We start from the raw sequence: 7907 nt of genomic DNA, 5'->3' as shown, positions 1-7907 counted from the left end.
AATATTTATTTAAATCTGCTCCTCATTTCTATCCAACACTGTCTGCAACATAGAGTGTGCACTACCCCCTCCTGGTGAGTGGTGGTACTGTGCCCCCAGTCAGTTCAGTTTGATTGACAGAACTCAAACGTGAACATGAACCAGATCAATGACGTCATGAGCTCTCCTGAAGTCCAAGGTCTCAAGACCAATGTGTTCACACGACCCAAGAGATAGTTTGAGTGTCAGAATTGCATATTGTTAAAGTTTTAACTAAAACTAAACTACCTTATGTGCCAGGGACCATGTAAAAATGAATTAGTCTTACAAAAGGAAAGATGGTCTGTATCAGTACTTTCTCTCTGCAGGAGGTGCACACAACAGTAAAAACACATTACAATAACACTTAACATTTATGTCAGGGTACATGGGCTATTTCAACATTAAAGTTGTAATTTTATGAGATTTTAAGTCTACGTTTAAATGTCAGTCAAAGGCAGAAGAGGAATTCCCTTTTGCCACCACATCCAGGACGCTGTATGAGTTATAAGTTTACATCAAAGCCTGCATTAGAATAAAACTACAGTCATAATGTGCACATGGCATCAGCGCTGCTCCAACCCAGTGCAAGATCCACACACACCTGATACACGAGTTCGTCATGACAACAAGATCCCAGATTTCAACTGTAAGCTTGGCCAAAAGTCACATTAACAAATTGAGTTCTTGCCTTGCTTTTCAGAATACTGAAGTAGATCTCAAATTCCTTTTGCCTTACCGATCACGGCAAAGTTGTCCTCAGTGGCCCACAGAACAATGGAGCAATGCGTCCACCCCGCATCACATGGATGTTTCAGAGTGCATTAAACAGAAACTGCCACTGGCCGGTTACTCACCGCTCCACAAACCTGTAAACAAGTTTTTGCTGCTAAACCTATCCGGAAATAGCTCACAAATGGTGATGTTGTGCAAAGTTTAGGAAGGTAGAGAGCCCAAAGCCGAGGGAGTGGATTATTGGAGACTCCTCCACCTGTCTGCGGCTGTTACTGTGAGGATGATCAATGTTCTGCCCAGGAACGCTGGATTTTGGGTGCAGGTCAGAGCAGGACATGGGGTCAGTCCATGGGAGGAAAGATTCAATAGTTTGTGACATTTAAAAGGACAGCATTAAATAGTTTGGCATATATTGTAGTATTGTATGTAAATGTTTTACTCATTCAAGCAGCATTTGCTTCTTGGCCATGTTGACATAAGTGAATTGCTCTTCTACGTTTGCTTTGACTGGGATCATTGACGACAGCCCCTAAATCTATAAAAGTTTATTCTTATAATGTAATGGCTTATTCTCGTAATAATATGGTTTTAGTTGTGTAAGTTTGTTTAAATTTTACAACTTTTTAGTTATTTTGTAGTGCAAAATAACTGCATATTTTCTTATTTTAAATGCTCTACTCTGTTGTAAACATTCAGTAAAGTACATAATGTAATGTCACTCTTTCAGATATTTGTGCAGGGAAATCTTTAGTCCTGCTTCTCCAAGGCGATCCAAGACTTTGAGCAGCCGCTCTTCATGTTCCTCCAACGACTTTCCAAAGACTATCAGATCATCCAAATAGACCAGGACCTGGAGAAGGTTTAAATCTCCAACTGTCTTTTCCATTAACCTTTGGAAAGTCGCCGGAGCTCCGGTTATTCCCTGCGGCATTCTCTCAAATTGGAAAAAGCCGAGTGGACAGATGAACGCAGTTTTTTCCTTGTCTTCCTCTGCCATGGGAATCTGGTAGTACCCACTACTAAATCCAGTACAGTGAACTATTTGCTTCCTGTACTGGTCTGGGACTGTTCGGCTATTGAGAAGGGTGTAGTCTGCACATCCGTATTGTTCCATTTGTCTTTCGAACTATCACAATTGGTGAGGCATAGGGGCTACGGGACTCTTTAATAATGCCAGCACACCGCAACTCCTGCAGATGTTTTCTGACATCCTCAATATCTGCATGGGCCAAGCGACGTGACCTTTGGCGAAAGGGTCTTGAGTCAGACAGGCGGATGGTGTGTTCAGCATCTTCTGCAAGGCCAACATCCCACTCACTGACAGAGAAGGCGTGAGAGCGATCAGCCAGTTTTTGTCTGAGCCGGTCTTTCCACTCTTGGGGAACAGGCGAGTCTCCAAAGCTGATCTGACTGCTGTCAAACTCAGGAATAACTCAGGAGACTGGTTTTGTACTAGGATACGGAAGCTGTTGATTTGGACAGCGTTGGCAGGCACAACCATTGGCTGTAGTATGACATCTCCCGGCATTGGAGCTAGGGGAGATGTATCAACCATCAAGATTTCTTGGCCAACTCTGTTTGAAGTTGACTTTGCAGGTTATTTGCATGTCTTCTCCTGGCGGTAGGGACAAAGAGTTTGGGCCTTGCCATATTAGACAGGCTACCTCATCTTCACTAGAAGTCAGGGAAACGGCATCAGTGAGTACCCATTGCTGATCACTTTGAGCTTGGATCCCTAATACTTGGGCTATGTCAACACCCTTTTTTCGGCATTGATGAACCAAGTGGCGGACATGGCTGGTGTTAGTGCCAACAATGACAGGGATGTGTTCTTCTCGCGTCCGTCTGTCCATCTGTTAGAGTCAGATCTCTCCTTCACTCTGGAACTCCTCCAGGTTTCTACTTTTCCCAAGGAGGTTTTTTGTAGTTTTTCCTGGCCGAGAAGGAGGGTCTAAGGACAGAAGACTCTGGGACATCGTCCATCGCCACCACAGACATTGTCTGACTCCATCGCCACCACAGACATTGTTGATTCATTTCTCACTGTGGCCCTCAGAGGCAGCTGTTGTTGTGAATTTGGGCCTTACAAAAATAAATTGATTTGATTTTGGACTTGGGCAGCTCAGGACCAGAACTGTCACTGTGTGAGTGGTGCCAGTAACTTCAGCTGGATACTCAAAATCGACCACAACATAACCACGATAGAGGTAGCTGACATTGGACTCACTTAAACCCCAAAGGTCAAGGACATTGGGCTCACTTAAAACCCAAAGGTCAAGGCCAGTCACTGGTTGCACAGGGACTGAAGACAGGTGGGCTTTGTACCAGGACCCAAATATTGACCTTGTTTGACATTGCAGTTGGTGTCTGCATTTGGGCTCGTTGCTGTGCTTGGACTTTCTTTCATTGCCTTGACTGTTTGGATGAGTTTTCTGATTACTTTGCCCTGGTTTTCTGGATTGCGACACTTTGCCACAAAATGTCCTTTTTCCCCACAACGATACCAAAACTGCTCGTCATGGGTTTGCCTGCTTCTGGTGGTCGTGCCCGGTTTTTTAGGTAGCTTCCAGTGCTTTAACCGTAGCTGGCTTTGCAGAAGGTTCTGTAACAATATCTTTTTGTGCCACTTTTTGCTGTAGCCTCTTGACTTGTTTCTTTAAAGCAGCAAGTTCGTGTGAGTCACTGTGCTCACGTGACTGCATTGTGGTCAGTTTGTGTGAGTCACTGTGCTCACGTGACTGCATTGTGGGCACAGGTGGCGCATGGTACTTTTTTTCGTGTGCTTCACGTGACTTGCTCACACAGGATGCTAACTTTGTCTTCAGCTCTTTGACTTCAGCTTTAAGACTTTGTATTTCTGCATGGCTTTCGGCTCCCACATGTTTTATTTGCGCTGGTTGGACATAATTTTTCAGTTTTCTCCTGTATGCCTCATACTCTTCCTCAGTGCGAATTTCACTTAAGCGCTGGAGGAACGTTGGAGGTGAGGACTTTCTTTCCCTCAGCCGCAACTGGATTAGCATAAGATCCGAAGCAGTGGCCCCTCTTAGAAGCTGTTCCAGCCGTGCTTTGTCTTTCCCACTAGCAGGGAACCCTCCTCTTTGAACAACCTTTGTAAGTGCTCTTTCCAAACGTCTTAGGAAATCTGACAATTGCTCACTGGGTTGTTGAGGCGAAAGGCAAAATAGAGGTCATCTCCAGACTCGGCACTCCCAACGCGTTTTTCAGTGCATCCAAATACTCCGTGGGGCTTGCCTCTGCATCCAAATCTCTGACCGACTTTGCGATTTCCAGTGCAGGCCCCTTTAAGCTTTCCATAAGCCTGTGTCTTTTCTCTCTGTCCGTACATTCACTTTCTTCCACCATGAGCCAGGCCTGTTCAAACCAGTAATCAAATGGCTCCTCCATTAGGGGGAACTGGCAGGTTCCCTGAGAACAACCTCAAACGCCGATAACCACCTTCAGCTTGTGGTTTACGGGACTTTTCCAACAGATCACCAACTGCCAGCAGGATAGACTCGGTGGGGTTGGCTGATGAATCGGAAAGGGGCGGCTCTGGAGCGGAGTTGGGCAATATACCTTTGACATCTTCCATGGTCTTTCCTTCAGCAGCTAACAGAGTTTGCAACTTGACCCTAAAATCATCATCAGATTCAGGTTCACTAACAGTGATTATTTGCCAACTCTCTCCACTTCTTCAGGCACATCTTCAAGTGAAAATTCCTCTCTGCGTTCACATAAAACCATTTGGCAGCTTGACAAAGTGTGGAACATGCTGCCCCTGACACGGACACGCCCAAAACGTTTCACCGTTCCAACAATTTCTTCTATTTTGCCAACATCTGCTTCTTTTGGGACCATAACCATCAAAGCCTTGTTTTCATCCAAATCTTCACCCTGACACCACCTCTTCAGCTCTGCAATAAGTTCAGTGCGGTCTGCCATTGTTTGGTGAACCAGTAGAACCGGGAAAGGTTAAATCTGAAACTTTATCTAGTGTAACGCCCTTTAATGTACCTAAATAGACCCAAAATATCCCAGCGGTGCATCCATTTTATGTAGCCCTTGTTTACTCTGGAATTACTTGAGTGGGCTATGGGTTCTTTTACAGTGTACTCGCGTACTAAAAAATGTTACTCTAATAAATGTTTGGGTCAAAGGATTGTATCTTAATACAGTAGGGACTGGAATAATGAGTTAACACGAGACGAAGTATAACAAATAATCCCCCTTTTAATAAAGAAAAAATAGAAAGGTAAATTGTATAAAGAGTAAACTACTTTCCCCAGCACACACAGAAATGCACAGCAAACTCAACTGCACCCAACACACAACAGAGGTTGATTTGTACTACAAATGATAAAGTCCTACTGCTGGCATCTAAATACACCCTACGTTGCAGGCCTGTATCGATGTTTGTGTGCGGTGTGACCAAAAAACTCATGGCCACTTCACTTCGTGAGCAAAATAAAATAAAAGCAGAGTACTTCGTGTAAACGTGTTAATTCCACCAGAATCGACCGGTCCGTTCCAGCGTAGTCCTCGTCTCGTTCTCCGTCAATGCAGCTCGGCGCACCGGGCACAGCGTGGCTCCAATGGCGCTGCAGGTGCGTGGCCTGCTCCTGTTCCAATGTGTCTCGCTCCTGTTTCCAACATGGCCAGAGGTACTCTGAGCGTCACGGGCACTCAGAGTGCTGTCTGGATCCGTCTCTCGTTGTCCAGTACGGCAACGATTCACTGTCCGCTCGTGGTCCCGCGTGGTCGGCGAAACGTGCTGCAAACAGTACTTTAATGAGGTCGTTTTCTACGAGCTCAATTACCTAGTCACGAGTGATGAAAACACTGTCCGCTTGCTTCGTGTTGAAACTACAGTGTCCTTAATCACACATCACACACTTGTCTTAACGGTGGATTCTCTTATGGACAAAACACGGTGCAGAACATTACAAAAGTCACAAAACTAGAGCGTTTTCTAAACCTTGTGCTTTCCGGGCAACCTCGCCGCATCTCTCCTCTTTTTTCTCTTCCCTCCTCACACAGGAACCACGTGACATTCAGAGGCAACTCAAAAAATAGGAAAAAACACTTTACAACCTGTACAGTATTGCAAATTAAATATGAATGAGTATTACCTGGTTTAAAACACAAAAAATACACATGCAACAATATACAGTCAAATCAGTCTCTAAAGCAAATGCAATTAAAAGGCTAGACTAAATAAAAAGGTTTTGAGCTGACTCCTAAAAGCAGGGGTGGCCAACCAGTCAGAGACAAAGAGCCACATTTTTGACTGTTACCGCAAAGAGCCACATCATACACATGGCACACATGAACATCACCCCATCCCTTCCTCTTACACACACACACCTCTGCTCAGACAAATTATTATTATTATTAACAATAGCATGTCACACACAAACATGATAATGACAGAAATTGACTCCTACAGTACTAAGACCACAAGCCAGTCATTTTCAACAACGAACATTGTGTCTCACACACACAAACTCTCAGTTCAACAAAGTCCAAAACCAAAAATAATTTACATAGCATGTTGAAGTTCAATATTGCTGGTTTTCTTTTTTATATGTGGGCCATCTTCCCGTATTTTGGACGGGGTATTTTGAAATGTGGACAGGCATTTTCGAGTGCAATATTAATAATTAATTTATTAATAAATCTCAGAAAAAAGGAATATTATCATTAAATCGGGCCGCGAAGCGTTTGATTAAAGTCCGCCTCGGCCATGGCCTCGGCCCGCGCCATGACAGTTAACAAGTGAAAATTTGCATGCTGCGCGCTGATTGGCCGACATAGTTTGTGTGCTTGGCTCTGATTGGCTGCCGAGCCGTGGTCCGGAGAATGCCGAAGCTCCACTTCCGTGCGGTTGAGCGGCGCACATACTCAGAAACTATTCTGCCTGTTCTGGCAGGAAATGGTCGTGCGTGTTGGCCCAGCGGTTAGCCACATGGCTTTGCGTGCAGAGGTTCGTGAGATCAAAATCCGACATGAACTTTTAATCTTGCATTTTTTTCCTCGTCTCCCAACTCATTTATTTCAATATCAAATTAGTTCAGGGGTTTTGGCAGCATTCCTCTCTAGTCCTCTTTTACTATGTAGTTAGGAGACAAGGGGGAAAAAATGCAAGATTAAGAGTCCATGTCGGGTATCTATCTCACGGACCTCTGCACTCAAAGCCGTGTCGCTAACCGCTGGGCCAACACACGGGCAAGTTTCAGCATTGCGCCCGTGAGCACCACCACGCACATCAGGGGCAATAATCAGTGTCTGTTTTGTGTCTTCTGTTCTGTTTTTTACTCAGCCAATATTTTATTTGCACTAAACAACTGACCAAGGAGTTCAGCTTTTGGATCTCAGAAGGTTTAAAAGAGCAATAGAGCTGAATATCGTCAGCAAACAGGTGGTAGGAGTCATCACTAAACTCTTTGATGATCATTCCCAGGGGGATTATATAAAGCAAAAATAAGACTGGACCCAAAACGGAGCCCTGAGGAACTCCACACAACAGATCAGCTGAATCAGATATTATTTGGTTTGCAGCGACACTAAACCTCCGACCGGATAAATATGAGGAAAACCAATGAAGAACTGACCCTGATCGTCCAATCAGGTGCCTCAATCTACCTGTTACCACCCACCTGTCCGCCGGCGAGCATTTTCTATATCTCAAATATTCTCTTACATCATCACTTTTATTTCCGTGGTCAATACCAGCAAGCCATACATCATTTTAAAGCTTATTTTCTCAACAAAACGTATATGTCATTGATTTACATTGAATAATATGCCCCAAGAAGCAATTGCCAATAGTGTGTGAGAAAGTCTCAACTTTTACAAACGCATGTCCTACCTGCTGTTTATGACGGACGAAACAGCTTTAATTCTGTACATTCTTGTACTCAGTCTGTCCGTAAGGAACCATTGAAAAACAATATCCACTTGTATTTTTCCTGAAGTTATCCGATTTCGAGATATTGTCAAGTAAACAAACTTTTCTTCGTTTCTCGCCGGACGAGAATGCGCTTGTCTGGCGCATTTCTCCGTCCATAACAAATGACCTGTTTGACCTATAAAATAATGTTGGATATCCTTCTTTTCTTCAGACTGTTACCCACAGAATGAGACCATCCACA

At 44.2% G+C, this 7907-nt stretch overlaps 1 protein-coding gene across 2 annotated transcripts in view; it reads left to right on the top strand.

Annotated features, from left to right (window-relative positions):
- The window catches only part of itprid2 (ITPR interacting domain containing 2), a 61505-nt gene that overhangs the window by 22281 nt on the left and 31317 nt on the right, over positions 1 to 7907 (top strand). The gene's annotated exons all lie outside the window — the stretch shown is intronic.

The sequence above is a fragment of the Eucyclogobius newberryi genome, unplaced genomic scaffold, assembly GCF_026437365.1.
Source record: "Eucyclogobius newberryi isolate DKJ021-1_F unplaced genomic scaffold, fEucNew1.0.hap1 SCAF_14, whole genome shotgun sequence".
Taxonomy (NCBI): Eukaryota; Metazoa; Chordata; class Actinopteri; order Gobiiformes; family Gobiidae; genus Eucyclogobius; species Eucyclogobius newberryi.
Note: the sequence above shows the minus strand (reverse complement) of the source record. Positions and strands in the feature narration are given on the sequence as shown.